General features: G+C 35.0%; 2 long non-coding RNA genes across 9 annotated transcripts; one reads left to right on the top strand and one right to left on the bottom strand.

Moving 5' to 3' along the window:
- Positions 1 to 4,340: 4,340 nt before the first annotated feature.
- On the bottom strand, positions 4,341 to 6,688 carry LOC135302990 (uncharacterized). The gene is made up of 4 exons (XR_010364536.1): positions 6,094 to 6,688; positions 5,485 to 5,536; positions 5,269 to 5,353; positions 4,341 to 5,175 (listed from the first exon to the last, which is right to left on the bottom strand). It is a non-coding gene; the product is annotated as an uncharacterized LOC135302990 (long non-coding RNA).
- Positions 6,689 to 6,726: 38 nt separating this feature from the next.
- On the top strand, positions 6,727 to 20,047 carry LOC135302988 (uncharacterized). 8 transcript variants are annotated; one of them, XR_010364533.1, is made up of 4 exons: positions 6,727 to 6,932; positions 10,126 to 10,330; positions 15,922 to 18,744; positions 18,836 to 20,047. It is a non-coding gene; the product is annotated as an uncharacterized LOC135302988 (long non-coding RNA). The 8 variants fall into 8 exon arrangements; XR_010364532.1 differs by having other exon boundaries at positions 6,736 to 6,932; positions 15,922 to 16,611; positions 18,533 to 20,047; XR_010364530.1 differs by lacking the exons at positions 15,922 to 18,744; positions 18,836 to 20,047 and adding exons at positions 9,141 to 9,270; positions 11,904 to 12,267 and having other exon boundaries at positions 6,744 to 6,932.
- The last annotated feature ends 200 nt before the right edge of the window (positions 20,048 to 20,247 follow it).

The raw sequence follows: 20,247 nt of genomic DNA, 5'->3' as shown, positions 1-20,247 counted from the left end.
ATACCTATGCTCTTACACAAACTGAAAAAAAGGGTTCAAGAAGTATTGTATTTCTTCTGTGTAAATAGGCAGCTAGGTTTATAGTATTTTCATGGATTTAGAGTCCATGATTTCTTTAGCTCATATTCTTCCATTGAATGATAATAGTAATAGTGCTTGCAATAAACCCTAAAACTCTACTCCTGCCATTGGTACAAAGTTATTTCAGCAGTTGCTGGTAGTGGTGTTTAGTGCACCTTCTGTCACTGCCCCATTTGTGTCCACCTTCATTTCTTTCCTCTCGTCATGAAGTAGCAATCACTTAACAACAGAGCTGATTTTTAATTTTTTAAAGTTACTGCTAAATATGAAACATATACCCATTAAAATAAACACAAAATACTGATGCTGCATAATAGTTCTTCTATGAATTTTCTATAATAATTGATGTAGATAGTTTTCTTCTCAGTATATTGTATTTTAGTCTACAATAGAAAAATCATGCAGAGGTGCTGCTTGCTTTTCATCTGCCCTTATTTTGGGAACCAGGACTACTGGTGTGATGCTATGTGGGAAATCCAATTGCATCTGCTTGTCATTTTTGTTGTATGTGTAAAAGGCACATCCAGGTTAATGAATGAAAATGTAGAAGCAGAAATAGGCATTCTTTACAAAGAGCATGGCTGAGTGGAGCAGTGTACATAGAGAAGCACACTTGATGCCTAAGTGGACTTCTCAGATAGGATAAATTATATTTTGTGGTTGCTACACATCTTTTTAAAATAATTGGGCAAACAGGGCTGAGAAGAAATGAATGTACTTGCAAGTTTTTGCACTACTACAGAGAGAATCATGTAAGCTTTGGGATTGACCTTGATGTTGAGACTGGCCCTTGAGAAACTGGCCATTTATGTCATCCTATAATTCTTGTTAAAAAATAGTCTAAATGCTGTATGTATGTCTCCACTACAGGACAGATGGCTGTGTGTAAACAAAGCAAATTGCACTTGATGTGTAGGCATACCCACTTTACTGTCTTTTTTTCCTAGAGAGAACTGATCCAAATAGTTATCCAGGATAAAGCAAAAATGTGAACTGCTTGCAAGTGCAGAGATATGTATACCCATTTGTTACCTAAACCAGTGAGTACTGTTCATTCTGAGAGCCATTTAGACAGATTGTGTTCATTGTGTTTTTTGGGGATGTATTGCATAATTTAATGTACAACTTAATTTTTAAGTGTGATTTTAAGCAAAGATAATAAATCAAATTGCTATAAAAATTATTTTGTTATAAAATTTGGTGGTTTACATTTTCATTTATAAAATGTGGATTACATAATGCTTTTAATTTTCTGGTGGTTTTTTTGATTGAAAAGATCTTCTATTTTATGCATATGTAATGTCTACATTGAATTATCAGGTTTTGAAAACACTAAAGTCCAAAGAACCCTTAGAATTTCCTTTTATTCATGAGTTCCACTTTTCAGAATACTTCTTGCAACAGGTATTTTTACAAGAGACAGAGATTAATTAAATGATACCAGTTGTAAAGACTTTATTGCCTTTTGGTTTTTCACATGAATGGTGCGCAACGATTGATAGAGCTTGGGGTTGTATTAAATCACAGCCAGGTCTTAATCCTTTCTTATTTCTTTGAAATAGGTTATAAACATTGAAATACATTCTAAACCACTCTTCTATCAGACTGGTGTTCATAATCTTCTTGTGTAATACAAAGGTGAGGGAGTATGGTGTTACAGAAGAATGCTGTTATCAACAAACAAAAAACCAGAAAAAATCCAACCCACCAACTAAACCCAGAATGCTTGATTAATATTTAATTTCTTATTAAAAACATTTGACGTTTACTTTACCTTTTTATTTTATCGAGTAGAAAGTCTTGTTCCTGTATTCCTCCTATTCCTATAATTTTATTTCCTTTAGCTAAACCTATAATAAAACACTACTCAGTATTTTTCTCACAAGCTGTTCACAAAGTTCAAACCAACAAGAAAAACTGTCCAGTTGAAGGTGGGGGTTGCAACCATTATTCTTTTAAGAAATAAAAAGGAGGGTGAGGAGACAGATACACAACCGTCCCTTAGCTTAACTGTAGCTTGATGTTTTTTCCAGTGTAGTGTAGTAGCTGTGTGGATTAGTGGGAGAATGGAAAATGATTAGCATAGAGTCATGACTCTGCATAAAGTTATCTCCTAGGATTTGTATGAAATTCCATTAAAATTAAGAAAACTAAGAACCATTAGAATCTTGGAAAGCAGCTTGTGTTTGGCTTGCTACAGTCATTGTGTATAATGATCTTCTAGACGTGATGACTTCTAAGTCGGTTGTCTGCTTACATAAGTTGTAAGTTGTGGGTAAAATTGTGTTGTAAATAAAGTAAGAGAAGATCAATTATTCTTCCCTTCAACAGTGTTTAGAATAATTAGGAATCAAATGGTAGGGCTGGAGAAAAACTGTTATGTCCCTTTCCCTTGCAAAAAAAGATAATCTACAGTTAAGGGAATCTCATTCACAGGAAAAATATGCATTAACCATGTCTCCCTAGTTTTAGAAATATACAGAAAGTTCTAATTCCTCATTCTTTCTAAATGCATCACTTAAGTGTACTTTTCATGGCAATTTTGAGGAATGTTATGTGTATTTTAAATTGTCTGGTGAAAGTAAGAACTCAGTTTTCATGCTTGCTTGGAAAAACATTTTGGACTAAAGAATTGCAGTAAAGGGAGAGGAAATTTTTAACCAAATCTAAGGATAAATCAGTACCATCTTGGAAAGAACTCTCCCTCACTGGCAGCTGAATGGTGTTCTTAAATGGCATCTTGAACTAAATAGTATCTTTGAGTTAATGTCTTTCTTCTATTTCCTTTCTCATAAGGTTATTAGCAGTGTAAACATTTGTGACGTAATTAAAGCAGTGTCTTCTTATGTTGATATAATTGAAAATGTCGTCCTTCCTAATCTAAAGTCTTACTTGATAAACTGTTCAGAATATACATGACTTACAATGCAAGTATTTAAAAGTTAGACTGACATTAGTTTTGAGTCTCATTAAATTCAAGAAATGTCGACAAACAGGCAAATGCTTATTTTGTGATTCACAGCTTAAACTTAGGCTCTGCCTTTAGCATTCTTAAATGTAGCAGAAAGAAGCTCAAAATGGAGGTTTGTACTTCATTATGCCCTTTTTTATTCTGCTGTAATTGTGGCTTATAACAATTTTTTATTTTCTGAATGCTTAATTTGTGGTGAAGTGGACTGTTGGTGCCTAATATGGAATAAATACTACAGAAGTTCTGCAGAAGTGTGAAAAAAATCAATATATCTAATTTAAGGCAGAGAGGTACCGCATACAGACCCAATAGATATTCATCAAAAATCAAATAGGATTTTAACATCAACATGTTCCCATAGATCTGAGCATTTGGGAACTCTCTATGGCCTTAAAATGATGAATGGTTATGTATTCCTGTTGGATCACTTCTAAATAAGTAATATCCCATAACCCTTATATTAAATGTGTAGGCTTCACAGATGCTCTCTTCAAATCAACTGATTATCGATCTGTACATGACATCACTCTAAAAGATGATCTTGGCTTCCAATGCTCATACATAAATAAATACAAGAAAAGACTTGGGGTCCACCAGTTTCAACACCAATATTCAAAACCACTTTTACCTTTTTTAGTAATTTCCAAAAAGTTTTTTTGTAATTTTCAAAATTATATAATTTCATCCCTGTTTTGGCTTACATCCCCCTACTACCTTGTTATGGTTACTCACCTAAAAAACTCAGGCCTTATTTAATGTTACCCTTACACCTATGTAAACAAATATATTTCAATATCCAAGCTTGAAATTCAAAACCATATCCCTTGCTTATCAATATATCACCATTTCCCTCTTTTATCTTTTTTAAGTCATTAGACATGGTGATTCAAAATATTGGTTATATGGTTTTACTTGTATTATTATGTTGCACCTTGGGACATTTATGTAAAATGGACTCTCCTCAGGAAAAATATATTATTTTTCCCCTTCTTAATTTGGCTTACCTTTACTATCAGAGGTAGACTTTATACTTACCTTTGTAATGAAAGGATATTTATAGGATTGAACAAAAACATTATATCTATAAATACCTGAATCTAAGTGATATTAGAATTCCAGAACATAACAAATTGACCAAGAGGAAAATTTATTAAATATATTCAATATAGGTTTTAATGGAAAAGTTGCTCTTTTGTTACAAAAATATTTATCAAATAATTATGAATAAACATATTTCATTTAAACACTGAGTGTTGCAATGGATCTTTTAACATGTTCCCCCCAGTGTTTTAACACATGTTGAGTCAACTGGTATTAATATAACATTAGGAGAATTTCCCCTCCTGAGAGGAAATCTAGCTAAACAAAGTGATGTTTAATGTTTCATATTATATTTATTTAACTAAAATGGCTGATTAGATGTTAAACAGAACAGAGGTTAATGATCTTTGTTATTGGTATTATAAAAATTAAGAAAGAGTAAAGTAGGGTTAATGATGTATCCTATTACTGTTATTATGGGGAATAAACACACGCTGTTGTCCGCTGCACTGAAAAATCGGCCCGAAGCTGTAATTAGCAAAATTATATTATTGTCTAACCTTATGATGTAATTGATTACTCACAACTCTACTTTTTAGTGTGGATTCTATGGGTTTTAGTTATATCTTCACCTCTGTATGTAAAAGACGGAGGAAATAATCTCATATCTGATTTAATCCAACCAGTGTATTAAAACTGTTATTTATTGTGTAAATAGAAAACAGGAGACTTCATGGGATAAAAGGTGACTAGGATAATCTGAATTTGTTCCTCATCTTGTATTTTTATTTTCCCTTTTGTTTTGAATATCTATATTACAGCAAAGTGTCCACTGGCAATTAAAAAAGAAATTGACTGGTGAGGTGAAACTATTTATTATTGGGGTTTTTTTTAAGATTGTATGTGCCAGCCCAGAACAAGATCTTATTTGCTAGGCTCTTTACAAACAGAGAATACCAGATGGTCCTACCTCTGGAGAGTTTATAATCTGAATCAACAGGGTGAATGACGAGACATAACATAAAACAGTAGCGTGAACAATGTGATGGCAGCAAACGTTGCATTAGCTCCACAATTTCTTGCTGAAAGCAAGGAGGGAAGGGTCAGTATGTTTATTGGTGGGTTACGTCTCACATGGTGATGGTAATCTTGGCACTTTGCAGCATGGTGAATACCTTTGATGATGACACTGGAAAACAGCCTCATGGCTGCACACTTTCTTCCCATCACCAAATTGCTCCTGCAGCTCTGTTTGGGGGACTAGACAGGTGCAGAAATGGAGAAAAGGGTGACTGATATCGGTGTCAAGAACAGCTGAGATGAAACCACTATGATGGAAGGACAAGTTAGAACTAAACATCTAACCATATTTTTAGCCAAAGAAAAATTACCTGCTTTGGCCATTTCTGCTTTCTTGTGCTGGATGTTTTCATTGACTTGCTTCTGTAGTTTTACAGAAATAGTGGTCAGTGGGAGAATAAGCCACATGAAAACACCTATTTTGGGCTGAGCACCCATGCCTATTGCTGGAGCTCCAATTCCTACAATTATTTTGGCCTTATTTTGGCCTTCTATGAAGAAGAAAAGGCTCTTCTACTCTCTGCAGATGTAGTTCCAGTTCTGTCTTTTAATAAACTGTAATTTATAGATAGAGTTAATATGAAACTTCATTTAATCTGTGGGGTAATCTAAAAATTATTTTACTCTTCCACACATTAAGAGTTTAAGGCAGGCCTCTCCTCCAATTTGTTTTGTCCTGAATGTTTTTACAGGAACTGAGCTTAGGCTAATGAGTCTGTGTATGGTTTTAACTAGTTCTTTTAATGAGCTAGTGTTGGTTCTTTATGTTAATAATAAATACCTTTTTTTTTTTTAACAAATGGAATGTAGAGATTCTCCAGTTGCATGTTTGACAAAAGCTGATACAAGGCCAAAATGGTACACCACACACCTTTATAAATGCTCATGGTATTAAAAATCCAGAAACAACAGAAACTTACAGAGTTCTTAGGGTTGTAGATGAAAACAGTAGTGAAGAAATAGGTTTAAAAAAATCTAGATATAATTTTCAGAGAGTTTTTGTTTTTCTCCAATTTCATCTACACAAGGAGATTTTTTTAAATTTTTCTGGATATAGTTCATGTTTCATCATCTTCGTGAATGAAAAAATATTATCTTTTGCTGTTAAATTCTAATAGTTCATAGAATGATGATCACAGGGCTGGAGCACCTCTCCTGTGAAGACAGGCTGAGAGAGTTGGGGCTATTCAGCCTGGAAAAGAGAATGCTCTGGGGAGACCTTACAGCACTTTCTAAAGGGGGTTTATAATAAAATTGGAGAGGCACATTTAACAAGGCCATTTAGTGATAGGCTGAGGGGTAATGACCTTAAACTGAAGAATGGTTTTATATTAGAAACTAGGGAGATGTTCTTTACTGTGAAAGAGGTGAGACACTGGAACAGGTTGCCCAGAGAAGCTGTGGATGGCCCATTCCAGAATTGTTCAGGGCCAGGCTGGACTCTGAGCAACCTGTGCTAGGGGAAGGTGTCCCTGCCCATGGCAGAAGGATTGGAATTAAATGATCCTTAAGATCCCTTCCAGCTCAAACCATTCTATGATTCTATGATTCTTTGATTCCATCAGCTGAATGTTCACATGTCCTTATGACATACATCATAGAGTAGTGAACGAGTTAGCAGATGTTACAGCAGCACCCATCTTGATCATCTACCGAAATATCTTGGGAGTCTGGGAATGTCCCTGCTGACTGGAAGCTAGCCAGTGTTATTCCAATTTACAAAAAGGATGTGAGAGAAGACCTGGGAAACTGCAGACATGTTAGTCTAACCTCAGTCACTGGGAAAATTATGAAGGTTATACTGGGTGGTATGGAAATGCATTTAAAGAACTATGCAGTTATCAGGCAGAGAGAGCATGGGTTCACAAAAGTAACTCCTGTTTAACTAATCTGATATCCTTTTATAATAAGGTCACCTGCCCAGTTGATAAAGGCAAGGTGGTGAATGTAGTTTTTCTGGACTTCAGTAAGGCTTTTGATAGAGCCTGATACAGCCTCTTACACAACTGTCCCTTCTGGATAAGTTGTCCAGCTGTGGGATGAGTAGGTTTGTGGTATGCTGGCTGAACAGTTGGGCTGAAAACGTTCTAGTGAGTGGGGTTACATATAAGTGGTGACTGGTCACCACAGGTGTTCCTCAGGGGTCAATTATAGGGCCAATCTTGGTCAATATATTTATCAATGGTCTGGATGCAGAAGTTGAATGCACTCTTAGGAATTTTGCTGATGATACCAAACTGAGATGTGAGGCTGACTCTCTTAAGGGACAGGAAGCCCTACAGAGGGATCTAGACAGATTAAATCACTGGGAAATTATTAATGGTATGAAATTAAACAAGTCCAAGTGCTGGATTCTGTACCTAACACAGAGTAATTCTGGGCACAAGTATAAATGTGGAGAGGAGTGTCTGGAGGACAGCCCTGAAGACAGGGAATGTGGAGAGGGCAACGCTGATCCCTTCTTCCTGGTATCAAGTGAGAGGATATGTGGAATGGTTCAAAGCTACACCAGGAGATGTTCAGACTGGACATTAGGAAGCATTTCTTTACCAAGAGAGCAGTCAAACACTAGAACAGGCTTCCTGGAAAGGCAGCTGGTCCCCGAGGCCAGTCAGTATTTCCGAGACATTTGGACAATGCCCTTAACATGGTCCAACTTGGTCAGCCCTGAAGTGGTCAGTTAGCTGGAATAGATAATTGTTGTAAGTCCCTTCCAACTGAAGAAAGACCTATTCTATTCTATTCTATTCTATTCTATTCTATTCTATTCTATTCTATTCTATTCTAAACAACAGCACATTCATTCAGTGACGTGTAAGAAAAAATAAGAGCCTACAAAACATAGTCCTGTTTCCCTACTGCCAGTGAGAGCAAAGAATATATGATTACGTGATTTAAATTTTATTTGCTCAATTGAAAGACATAACAATAAATAACAAAACAGAGAGTGAAATAAGGACCTAAATTAAAACCCACCTTTTTTTAAAGCAACCTTCAATAGTTGTATCAAGCTTATATTTTATGTATTGTAAAACAAGGCCCAAATTTTAAAGAAATGGTAAGAATTTGCTTTCAAATTTTTTTTTTAAGTTTTGGACCTTGTATTTTGTTTTATCCATCTAAATTTGTATTAACAACCTTTTTTTTTAAGTTTAGAAACTTTTATTAAGTTTCTACTTCAAAATACTTAACTTTTGTAGCATAATGAATCAAAAAAGCAGAAACACTTAAAACACCTTACATATATTTCAGGTTTGTTAAAATCAAGCTTTATGTATGTGGATTATGTAACTATCTTGTGGAACTTTCATTGGAAGCATTTTGACGTAAAGATATTCTCAGAAAGACAAAATATAAAAAATAGAGGTTGTTCACAAGTTTTCTAATAGTTTTATACAGAAGGAATGCCAGCTAAAATGAAGAAATTGAGGGAGGGGGCGAAAGACTGCAATACATTTTAATGAATCACTAATTTTTAAAGCATATATATTACATACTGTAAATTCCTTTTTTCCACTGAGTATACACACATGTGTAAGCATAATTCTCTATTTTGAACAGCCAAATTTTTGCTGAATCCCTCATTTGTGATTGCTGCCAGGCAGATTAAATTCTAGTTCCATCTAATCTCTGCCATAACGGAGCATGGAGGCTGTTCAGCAAACACTGCTATATTATCCTCTGGGTAGCATATGGATTTCTATTGCCACTTGTCATTCATTATGTATTTATTTTAAGAATATCTTCTAGAATTTGCTGGCACAGGGAATCCTGACCATTGGGACATCTATACCAATTACAGTATTAAAAAAAAAAAAAAAAAAAGAGAACATAATATGACTGAAAGCATGGATACATCTGTAGTACGAGCAAGCAGAGCTGACGTACATCTTACAACTGTTAGCTATTCCTTTAACTATGAAATCATATGCTGGCAAAATGTCCCGTTTTGATTTGTTTTTCCTAGCATAAGGTAATGGCACACCAAATACCAGCTACGATAGCAAGAAGCAGACTGAACTATTCCTATTTCCTTTGCACTGCACCTGACTCCCTGGATGGTCCTAAAACAGGAATGGGACTCCTGAAAAAAGAAGGTGCCCCGAATACAAATAAAGACTATGCTGACTGTTTCTCAGTAATTGTTTTGATGTCAAGCCAAATGCTCAACTTGTGTTGTTTGACAATATTGCTCACTCTTTTTGATCCATGAAAGACAATTTTCTAACCAAATATTTGCATTTATTTGATTAATGGATGCTTTCAAAATCCATATTTTGTCAACTGTCTTTCTTTGTTACATACCATCTATTTAAGTCTGTTTTTCCTTAGGCAATTGATGAATTATTTTGTTAGCTACCACGTACATTGTGCAATTAGTCTCCCTCACCTGTTTAAGAATATGGGGGGTATAATGTCCTAGGGATGATGTTGGCAAAAGAAGAGTGATTAATAAAGTAACATAACACACATTGTATCACTGGAGAGGAACCACTCCAGATTTTCTGAACTTAGTTAAATTTAGTGTGTGAAAAGTAGTTTTTATGTGACTTTTTTAAGCATCTATTGCTCTTATACAATCAGAATTTTAAACTTCTGTTTTGTGATTTGTGTTAAATTTAGAGATGTAGCTTCAATAAGATTTAAGAAATTATTTGAAAGGTGTTAGATCTTGCCTTGTCTTGAATAAGGTTTTCCAGAAGCAGGTGTTTAGTATCTTCCAATCATTAGTCTTTTACCCAGTTGTGTACTGAGAAGACTCTCTGTGAAAGGGTCTGGGCACTCACACTGTTAATCTTTCATTTGCAAATCTTGACAAAAGTGAGTTGACAATTTTATAACCTTAATGGTGACTTTGAATGAACAGATACAACGATAAAGAACCACATCCCTTGGGGAAATATTTATTTTACTTGTATGGCAATTTTTAAATTTCTTTTTTCTTTTTACAGAAAAAATATTTCATTTTACTGTTGACCAGAATGGAGCCATTGTTTTCCATGTTGGTGTGTGCTGTATGAGCGGAATAGATAAAAGCAGAGAAAATTATTGAATGGACAGCAAAAGCAGATATCTAGCTAGGTCTAAGGATTTCAAACTTCAGTATTCTCATCAAGTAACTCACCAGTTCAAGTTTACTCTTTCACTGTCATGCTGGTAAGGTACTTAATGCCTCCATGCAGCTATTTCTGTACAGCCTGCTTTGCTTAAGCAGACATGAGATATGTCTGCTTCCTACTTCATCTGCATATTATCTGCAGCAACAGGGTCCTCAGTTCAATGAGGCATTTTGGAATTATGACAGTAAAAGTTATGTCAATAAGAAAATGTCCTAATTTTTTATTTTCACTTTTATTTGTTACAGATTATTTTTTAAAATGTGTATGTGTCATGCTTCAATTTATAAACTCATCCCATTTTGCTTTTATTTCAACCTCAGGGAAGATATTTCTTGGGTAAGGATAGTCCTAAGCATTTGTCAGGTGGTGTTTTGATTCAGAAGCCATAATATTTTGCACCTGAAAACATGTAGAGTTATGCAAATATGTGCATTATAGACACTTTTTAGAAGAAGCTGGCAGTTACTATGTAAGCTGAATTATTTCTTCCATAAACAGGCTGTTAGGATATTTTGCATGAAGGAACAAAACTGGAGAGAACATTTTATGAGTGAAGGAAGAGCAGTTACTCAGACTGTCAAATGGAAGATATTACATAATCATTATTTACATGTTTTATTTCCTTCCCTGTAGCCGTTGTTTTGTAAATGTTTATTTTCCTGATAATTGTTCTATTTTTTCCTTCCATCATTAGACTAATATTATTGACACAATAGGCTAGTGTTTCCACAGATGTAACAAATAAGCTTGAAAGAAATTTGTAACATGAGCAGAACCAAGGATCCTTATGTTGAGCAGTACATTTCGGTTAGACAGTGAATCCTTATTTCTGATTCAGCCACTGTATGCCAGCATGTTGGCCTGCTGAGTGGAAATACAAAATGTCCAACTATAAGCACCTTCCCTTGCAAAATGTAAAGGGGTTACCTTTCAAGCCAGAGATTTATTTTCCTATGTGCCTAAAAGCCATAGATCATAGGCCTCTTATTTTGTTTTCCAGATTTCCATTATCAGCTATGATTTTAACATCTTTAACCTTCCATCATTCACCATTAAAGACCAGATAACTTGTTTCATAGGCTAATTTTTCTTTTTTCCACTTATGTCAACATCAATGACATTACAGCACTTTAACATCTCTAGTGAAGTATGGTATTAAAAAAACTCTAGAGCCACATTCACAACAGTGAACTTCCCGGGTCATCTAGCAATGTGTTTTCTCTAAACAGTTTGGATTATAATCTATTGTTACTTTTTCTGGGAAAGAGCTTCCTTGTATGCACTTCAAATTTGTCACTCTATAGATAGCGTAATGCACAGGCATATGGAAAAAGTGGGGAGGAGGTAAAAAATGAGTCCTCTTTGGCAGCTGAGAAAACAGGAAGCAATGAAGGGAAGTGCTGGTTTAAGGAGCATGGATCTCACCTTCTCTGTATGCTCCTAACCTGAGAAGATGAAGGGTCTAAAGCTTTGAAGTGAGGGAATTATACTTTTGTTCTCTGACAGTGGCCTCATCAAATGCCAACAGAGAAGCATAAAAGCACTGAGTCTGAAGTTGGGTATACATTGCCTGCACAGTAAGAGGGGCTTGTTGTGTATTTATTTATTAGGCTCGCAGCATGCAGGTGTGAAGGGTGGTCCCCAGTGTCTAAGTCAAACATCTGGTGTCATCTGAGAAGTTCTGAGGTACCTGGGATATTCATGTGGAGACAGAACATGTGCTGCAAGATGAATGGGAATATTGACTGCTTCTGGAGTGGTGGCTGGAAGCAAGGTTGATACCATAGAGTATCTAAAATTATAGAGATCTACTCAACAGCTACATCCACATGCCTTTGTCGAGGCAGTAGACCCCTTTATGTATTTCCTTCGTGTTTATTTTATCCAAGCCTGCTTAGAAAGGTTGTGCCTTTCCAGTGATTGATACCACTGTAACTGGAAAAAATTAAAAAATATATATTTCTGCATTATAAATTCAATCTGTAATGAAGTGCTATATATTGTTTTTCAGATCTATTTATTTTCTTGCTACTTTTGCACCTTTGAGGAAATCCCAGTGAGCCAGTACTACTGAGAAACAACAAATGATAGCACAGGCACAGGAGTGAGCCACAGCCAACCACCCAAATTTAGGTTTTTGCTCTAACTTGCAGTTTGGAGTCCAAGTTTGAAGAAGATGTCCTGTTTTCCTGTGTTTACGTGCAGGGGAGGCTAATCTTGTGTTGAGACAGAAGCAAAAATAGCAGAACCCTTGTCCTGGTCAGAACCCCTGTTCTTCCCTCAGTCCTCCAGTAACGTGTGCATTGTTCACTTTATAGTGCATTGTCACAATCCTCTCCTGGCTTCTGCATCTTGCTAGAAAGGTATTTCCACAGGAAATTGGAGAAGTCCTGCAGCACTACCCTGAGAATGATAGGTGTGCTATAGTGAAGGCTCAGAAGATGGAGATTAATGAGAAGGAAACAAAATGTCAGCAAATCTCTGCTAGAACATCTATGCTATCTACAGGAGGAAGTGAATAATGGGGAAGAGGAATAAAAAGCATTTAATTTTTGCTGTAAGAAAGGCCAGAGATGACCTTATCCTAGGTTACTAGGATGTGTTCAAAAATGAGACATCCATAGCTCTCAAAGATTAAAAGTTCACTTTTTTTTTCTTTTTTTTTTTTTTTTTTTTTTGCTATTGATGAAGAAAACAATAAAGCATTTGAAGAGGCCTAATGTAGCAAAAAGTATTAAAAGTATTAGCAAAGGACATGACATCAGTAGAATTTGAAATTTATTTGGGGGAGGCAAGAAAATATAGCCTGATATTGGATGAAAGAGCAGAAAGATTTAGACAAAATTCGCCAATGTGTGCCACTCTCTCTCAAAAATATTTACCAGATGAACTTAGATTACATTATAAACATTAGTGACACTCATTCATAAGTTATATTTTGCTTATTTTACAATGAATATAGACATATATTCTAAACATATAAAAGAGATTTAGATGTAAATACTTATCTTTCCTCATCAAATAAGTCCCAAGAAATTCTAACAAGATATTTAAAAAATATTCCATCTGGCAGTATCACATAATATGCTGCAAGATGATAAAACTGATATGGTTTATTCATTAAGAAAATGAATGGCAATTATCTACTGTATATACTGCATCAACTAAACCAAAAAAGTATAGCTAAACTCATAATGATAACATCTTCACAGATAAACTGGAGTCTACATTTTGAGACTTATCTTTTGGATCATTCTAAGTCTGGAGCTTGCCATCATTATTTAAACTCAAACAGTAATTTTGGAAACTGTTATGTATTATTGTGAGGTGTATTTTTAACCTAAGGTCACTACAAGGTAAAGACAAGGAGTTGTACACAAGTTGACCTGGCACAGGAATTCCAGATAAAACCCCAGAAGTTGAGTCAGAGATAATCACAAGATCTGTAATCTGCAATAACAAACTGTTCATATATCTACCTGTCAGCTGTCTTCCTCTAAGGGAGGGACACAAGGTCACTGAAATGGCCACTTTCCATCCCTTGTTTTTACTGGACATGTGGTGGGTAAATGGAGAATCAAATATTTACAGGAAAATACTTTTCCATGAAGACTAAGTGATTTCATTTCAAATGGTTGTTAGGTAGGGTTTTTTTTGTCCTTTTTTGCAAGTTCCCACACAAAGTAATAAACTAATTGAGGAAATACATTTAGTACTCTTCTCAAGAGTATTTCCACTCTCAACAGTATTCCAAGTTTAATTAAATGAATATGTTTCAGTTAAATCAGGTATTATTGTTTTTAATAAATTGAAATGAGAATGTGTGGAAGGAAAGACAAAATCACAAAAATGGAAGGTGGATCACTGAGTTCAGTAGAGTAGTTCCACCTGGAACAGTATAACAGTACCACCACCCTCCCACTACTATTCCCTTATACATTTTAAAAATATCTCAAATCCCTAGATCAAAAAATATTTTGGTTTAGGATACTCTAACATAGTCACATCTGTGGCTATACCAGTAATAAGAGATGTAACCTTTATTGCCTAATAACAATGGTTAAATGTATGGGTAATGTTAAGTGGTGATTCCACAATCCCAAACTCCCAGACTTTGTTACTCTCAGTTTTCTGAAAAGAAAAATGCTGAAATGGTTAGAATCAGACATCTTCAGCTGTGCTGAATAATTTGAAAGAGAAAGTGTATTTGTATATTCCAAGTATGTTGTGCAGCAATACTTCTGTGAGCCAGCTGAAGAACAGAAATAATTGTATTGCTGTGCCTGTGCTCCCACCCCTCACATAATCTGGATATTTTGCAGCCTTGTATTTATTTATCAGTGCCACAGCTGGCTTTAGGACAGTGCTATTCTCATTTTCCAGTGGCAGGGAGGGAACTGTGAGCTACCCAGGTTCACACAGGACATCAGCACAAGAACAGGCAATGGAGCTCTATTCTCCTGAGCCACAGCGTTGGCACTCTGACAACTGAACCCAACTTCCTTCTCTCGGAGCCAGGACAGGACACAGAAATATATTAATTTGGCAAAGGGGGAGGGGAACCCCTGTATCCCTTCCGTATTTTGTTTATATTATGGAGGGGGCAGTTGCAGTTCTCATGCAGGGCAAGGTTGTATAAACTTGATGACAAGTAACCACATGTTTTTCAGCATTTCCTAAAGTTTGTGAGGGTGAATTCCAAACAGATCCCAGAATGTCACCATGCAAAAAGTCACACCAATGCTTTTACCAAAGTATATAAAAAATGTTAATAATAATTTATTTTTGGTCACTGTGCATCTCTGTGTACTATAATTTATCTTCATATGCATACAGTATATCTGTAAAGGTAAAAGAAGCAGTATGAATAGCATATGTTTAATAAAAATGGTTTTTCCTTTTCCATTTTTAACCTGATTTTATAAAGATACATTAGAAAACGTATCTCGAAGCTTTTTATAGTTGAGAGAAAGGTCCATTGTTTTGAATGACTTCATGATCGCACTATTTATAAAACTGAATTTGTTTTCCTGAACTTCTGAAAAATGTGCCTTCCTGGCTAAGTTAACTTTATGTGTATGTAATAAATTGCTGTTGTACCAAAATAGAGTATGGTAGTAATATTTTATCATACTTATCAGTGTCATTTTTTTTCTTGCTAGTTCTGTTAAGGTGTTGTCTCCATAAAAATGAGACCATAGGTTCTTTGTAGGAAAATGTAATTTTTTTCTCATATACAAAGTGTGGATCTCTATTACTTTTGTAGATTTAACACATTTTCATGATTCAAGAAATTGCATTAATTTCCTGCATTTGAAGAAAGATGCAGAAAATTCCAAATGTAATTGACTTCAGGTCTCCTATGAACCTGATAACCCTGGTTTTACAGCCCAAGGTATATCTTGATAGTCCTTTGTGTTCCTTACTTCAAACCAAAGTGGTTGAATGCTGATGTGTATTTTTGTGCAGTAGATTGGGCAGTGTGCTTTCTAATGAGCTGAATTTAAGAAGCAGTTGATAGTAAATGTTGAAATTGCAAAAGTGACAATGTAGAGAATTATTATTTTCTTATCTAAGTTTGTCAGTTCTATAATAAGCCTAAAGCAGAAAATATTTTTCTTTTGGTAGTGCACTGTGCGTATCACAGCAGATGGTGGAACTAAAGGGCAAAACTGATACATGTTTAATGCCTTATAGTCATCTCTGTCTTGATTTAGTTATTATACATATACAATTTCTCATCAAGAAGAAGATTTTAAAGGCAGGAAATGGAGGTAGGAAAAACTTTAAGACAATTGTAAAAGAAAAATTTGATAATCAGCATGTATTTTTTAATTCCACTTTGTTTTATAAGTACAGAAAATGCAATATCAAAAACATATTTGTTATATATATGGGAGGAAAGTGGATATAAGAAATTCTGAAGAGTTGCAAATAGTGGTGAGAGAAGGGGAGATATAAACTGAAGATTACTTTTAAAATCAACATTTCCTTCTTTGTGGAAAACAGAGGCAAGAGTTTTGTCACTTAAATTTAGTCCTGGTCATTGCAGTTACAGCCTGACCTTGCAGTTGCTGTAAGCACATCGCTTGTATGGAAGAAATTTCTAAGTCAGCATGAAAAACATAGTATATATACCAAAAATACAAATTCCTATTGTGGAGAGCATGCATTACATTCATCCTTCAATCAGAAGCAATAAATCCAAGTGGGAAACAGCAAAACATTAACCTTCCACAGAACCGGTTGTACCTTTTCTGCAGCATTTTCATCAGTGTGTGAGATTTTTCACAACTGCTGATAAATGATACTGACCAGGTAAGATTATGTGTAATTTTTGGATTTACATTGTGACTATTCAGTGAAGTAAATGCTGTCACTTTCATACACTTTCACTCTACCACAAGTTATCCTACATATCATTAACTTTTGATTTTGGTCCACTTTAGAAGACAGTGCTTGCCTGGTGTCACCAAAATAAATGTAGCCATGTAAATATGACTTTCATAATTTACAAGTCACTTCTTAAAACTCTGACAAAACCAAACTTTCCTGTGATGATACCCTCTTATGGTCAGTTCATAGTATGAAACAACAAGTTAGTATCTACCCACTGGACCATAAAGAATTTTTCAGCAGGGTGCTATGCAGTCCCTTTGACAGTTCATTTTCTACATAAATCATTTATAACAATACTGACTTAGAGAACCTGGAGGTAAGCACCACCATCACCAAGAAAAAAATGTGAAGAAAGGTATCCATCTTTTTCATACATGTTAGCCTTATCAGTAAATGCAAATTACTTATTTTGATTTTGATAAATCTTCCTTGTGATCCTCCCATCAGAGATATTTGAGGACTTTTTTTTTTTAAGTGGAAGACAGGAAAATTATAAGGAAATGCTAATATTCAAACTGTTTCTGATCTTTCTTGGTCTTAATGCACTTAGGTCCAAATATACAGTACTTTCACATTGTCAAGTCAGTAGATTTGAATTATGTTTGTGGATAGAAACTAATACCCGCAATCTAAGCACCAACAAAGAAAACCAGTACCTACATTCATCTACACATACTGTGTTTTACTAAACCATAACAAATTAAACTGGAAGAAATTATGGATTCTTACAACTACTTTCTCTCATAACAGCACACTGTTCTGAGTCCTGTACTTTTTGGCAAGTAATGTCACAGAATTGGCTTCCTCACTAAATATTAGATGTTATAGTTAAGAGAAACACAAGCATGGAAAAATAACATCACCCAGCATCACTTGGCATATGCTTTGGTCTGTCAGTCATCTTTTCTGGAAGATGAAATCTGATGGTCCTTACCATGTTGCACTATGCAGAGTGACTGCAGTAGCCTCCATCTCTTCAGCATCACTTCTTAAAAGCAAATTCTTATTAGCATTCTGCTCCTGAACACATGTCAGAAGTCATTAAATGTAGCCAAGCAACTGCATGTAGCTATCCCTTACTTCATGTATTCAGTGTGTGGGTAGGTCTAGCCATGTATCAAATGTATGCAACTGTAATATGAATCAATATTATTCTTCATGCATCATCGACTGCAATCTCATAGGCTAGCACAGCCCATAGGCTACAATAAATTAAGTGATAACTTCCCTGATAAGATGGAATCAAGGTGGATTTCTAGAATTCTGGAAAAATTTTCTAATTTTTAAGGCAGATTTTTTATCACATTGAAAACATAGAGATATGGAGGAGAAAAAACATGCTGTCATCAGTTTGGAGGACAGTAATATTAAAATTTGGTTCAGGAAGAAATTTTATGCTATATTGTAATTACTGGTGGTTATACAAAGAACCACAGTGTATTTATGAACACTGTGAAAACTGGGATCAGGTTTTCTGGAACTTGATTTATAATGACTTTGCTGAACTCAGGTTAATTATGAGGGAGGCCCATCTGAGAGAGAAGGCACACCATGGAACAAAAGAGATCCATTTTTTTCATCTACTGTTTGAATTTCATCCTTTTTTCTTTCATCTGTTTTCATCTTATGGAAGCGATTATAAGTGCTAATGAGACATTTGATCTTGCTCAGGCAGTCATTTTCTGGTTAACACAACAGAGGTATCAAGCATCTATTTTGGTATTATAGGAAGTCAGCAGGCTGGGGTCACATATTCTTTTCTCTTATACCTACCCAGTTGCAGCAATCTTGTTTTGGTACTTGAAATACTTATGGTACTATTTTATTTTTCTGTCTGCAGCTCTTATATGACCTCCCCGTCACTAATTTATGTCAGGAAAAGATACAACTCTTACAGGTGTTTCCAATTTAGAAGCCAGTCAGAATTATATGAAACTTTTCTTTTTATTTTGGGAGCTAATTCTACTCAAGTTGAAAATTACAGATGTGTTGTTTAGTTCAAGCAACAAGTGGTGACTGATGAGCAGAAGCAGCATTTGAACCTGGGACCCAGTGAGTACAAGTCAATAAATTGGGGGATCATTCTAAAGAGAACAATACTGTTTGAAAACATGACTTCTTTCATGTTGATTTAATTCTTCAGAAACCATAACCAAACCTGGCAGTTCTGAGCCATTCTTTTCATCAATCTTATTTATCAAAAGAAAGCCAGAGAATGCTTTTGGGCCTGTGTTCCTCAGGTGCTGATAATTATGTGTATAGACAGCACTGCTTACATTACATAGTAGATCCAGTGGAACTGGGAATACTACTGAAATTTAAAGGAAGCACCCTGGAGAAGACCTAAGGTATGTGTACCAGGCAAACACCAAATATTTAATTCATTAGGATGAATTTAGTTTTTAAAGAAATAACCCTTGTTAATCACCACTGCTCTTTCATTATGGTACAATGAGTTTCTCTTGCTAACTTGAATGTGGAGCTCTTCTAGTGCCTACTTTCCATAAATTAAAATTGGTGCCAATTAGCCATTTATAGGAGACAGACTTGTGATATCTTTTCAAGAAATAACCATATGAGGACACTGAGATTAATTTGTGGAAATACTTTATACTTCCTATATTCCAGTTGTTCAAGGTAATACCAGTAATTTTTACAAACGCTCTTGCTCTGAGACTGATAGGAAATGATGCTGAGTGTGTCTGTATGCATACAGTCTGGTAGTCAATGAAATGTGTTCCAAAGTCTTGTTACAAATCAGAATAGTATTTGAACATGCCTATTGAGTAGGCAAAAACAAGTTTATGAGATGCCTTCATTTTCTCACACCTCATATTGGAGAAAAATTTTGGGTTTAACTTAACATGTAGTTTTTACTAGAACACTCAGAGTGTTCAAAAATCAGAAAAAAACCCCTTTGGGCTTTGTTTTCATATGTGGAAAAGGGAGAATAGGCCCAGAGAAAAGAAAAAATATACTAAATCTCTAAAAGCTGGTGTTTTGTCCAGGGTTTCTTTTCCTCCAAATCTGCAATTTAAAAATTACCAAATATTGGTCAGTTACTTATTTGGGAGTAACTTTTTAAGTGCTGGATTTTTAAAAACCTGATTTTAATTGTGACTGAACACTGTTGTTTAATTGTATGACTGTGATTTTATAATCAGACTTCCAATGTAATAAATTATATGCATGAATTTTCCTTATATAATGAACCATTAATAGTTACTTGATGAGTATTTCAAGTTACAAAATTTCAAAGAAACTTTAGATTGAAAAAATTAATTCTGATGTAAAGACATGTTGAAAATCTTTCAAACTTTTCAAAGGTCTCTAATGTTATTAATATTTCATTAAATACGCCTGCTAGGAAACATTATATTCCTGAAATAAAAAGATAAAGCAAATGTAAAGAAAATCAAAGCATGTTAATAAAGCTGAAATGAAAATTTCATTTCAAATTCAGCACAGAATTCCTGTTTTTCTGATTATCATGCAGGTGCATGTAAAACTGAGGACTAGAATGTAGAGCCACTTTGTGCATTCTTATTATTCTTA

Source organism: Passer domesticus, chromosome 6 (genome assembly GCF_036417665.1).
Source record: "Passer domesticus isolate bPasDom1 chromosome 6, bPasDom1.hap1, whole genome shotgun sequence".
Classification (NCBI taxonomy): Eukaryota; Metazoa; Chordata; class Aves; order Passeriformes; family Passeridae; genus Passer; species Passer domesticus.
This window is presented reverse-complemented; position numbering and strand designations above follow the sequence as displayed.